This window comes from Primulina tabacum, chromosome 14 (genome assembly GCF_025594145.1).
Source record: "Primulina tabacum isolate GXHZ01 chromosome 14, ASM2559414v2, whole genome shotgun sequence".
NCBI lineage: Eukaryota > Viridiplantae > Streptophyta > Magnoliopsida > Lamiales > Gesneriaceae > Primulina > Primulina tabacum.
In genome coordinates, this window is record NC_134563.1 from 26,229,652 (window position 1) to 26,231,622 (window position 1,971).

Here is a 1,971-nt window from a genome sequence, read left to right on the forward strand (position 1 = left end):
GTCATCAGGCCTTAACTGATTCAGACTAAGTTTCTCTTACCCTTATTTATTTGCATTTATTAAGGGGGAATATCGAGCAAAAATTTAACTAAGAAAACAATAGTCAGTTGGTCTTCAACTGAACTGACTAAGTTTTCAACTGGTCACTAAGTTGCTGACCCAACTGATCTTCTCAAATATGTTAACTGATAAATCGAATAATATTTTATATTAAATGATGTGAATGTTTGTCGAAGCATTAATTGCTGTCTTTCATTGAATAGTATTTTGAAACGTGGAGCCACATAATCCATTCATATTCTATACACGTTTTTATCACACGTACACACGTTTTCAATTCAAATTTTCCTGGACTGACACGTGTCCAAATAATTTGAACAGTCACTTACATCAGTACTATAACCGTTCCAATTCAGTTTTTCTTCTCACGCGCACATTCAAGCATTCAGAGCAAAATTCTACTCAAAGCATACTCTTTTTCGCATATTTCACTCAATCAAATGGCAAACCATATCCCAGCTCATGTCATGGACGCTATGGAGATCGACTTTGATTCAGTATTCACTTTAAAAGACGAAGAAGTCAAGAATGTTTTTCTGAAACTGCAAGCAGCCGGGCTGAAACAATTTCTGGGGCTATACTCTCAAGAAATCTATCCTAAAGAGATCCAAGATCTCTATTCCACCGGCTATGTCACTAAAAAAGGCAGTATCGCAACTACTGTAAATGGTCAGTTGCTGATCATTGAAGAGGACTTATTCTGCGACCTTTTTCAACTGCCTACTGATGGGCTAGTTAACCTTTATGAGGTAAAAGCTTCTGATGTTGAAGAGATGCAAACTCTTCTCTCTGTTGATGGTCGGAAAATCAAAGTTTCCGATCTCAAAAAGGAACTGTAGCCCGAAGTACAACTGCTGGCAGATATTGTAGCGAAGGGGCTCTTGGCAAAGGAAGGATCCTTTGCTGCACTCACTCTGGAGAAGTTTCAAGCTATGACTGCAATCATGGCTGAAAGAAAGATGAACTAGAAGAATATTATTTTCAACATCTTGAGGAACATGTTTCGGTCTTCCAAGAAATCCAAGGGCTTTGCGGTGCAGCTCAGCTATTTGCTGAAGGTCAAGGGAATGGTGACCGACGATTCTGAAAAATCATCAAAACTGAAAATCTTCAATGCCAAAAATGTCCAGCCACCCAAGCAGAAACTGGACATGATTCCTGAGAAGTTTATTCAATTGAAGAAGGAGATTGGGATGGAAGGAGCTCCCAAATTTGTTAAGAAAGCTAGGAAGGAGACTCAGAAAAAGATGCTTAATTGCAAACTGATTATCAGTGAAAGTGATTCTGAGAAGACTCCATTTCCTAAAATTTCCAAGAAACCCAGGACCAAAATGACAAAATCAGTGATGGATGTGAGCACTATCCCAACTGATTAGACCATCCAATCTGCAGCTGATCAACCGATCAAGGCTACTCCACTCAGAACTGTACCAGTTGAGCCGTCAACTGATGATCAGTTACCACTGTCTGCAGTTCTCTAAAAATCTATCACTAAATCTGGTGAAAAGAAGAAGCTTGTTGGAGTTAAAGCTCCACTTATAACTGTCACTAGACCAAATCCTCTGTCGATGGCAAGATCGAAAGGAGTAGTGATTCGAGAACAGGTGGATGCGACAAGATCAGGACTGGGCATTTCGCATCTTCTAACTGAATCTAAGGGGAATGAGAAAATTGTTGAAGAGCCCAGACCAACCAATACCATTCAAACACACATTGACCACATTTGGAAGGAAGTCAATGAATTTTCTGAAAGTAAACTCAAAACTTATGAACAATGGGTAAAGTTTAGAACTGTTATGTTTGCCAGGAAATTGTAGAAAAAATCAGTTCTAAAGAAATTCATTGCCTTGGAGACACTTGTTCTGAAACTGGTCAAAGCTTCCTCGGTGGTTCAAGCACTCGAGAGGAAGA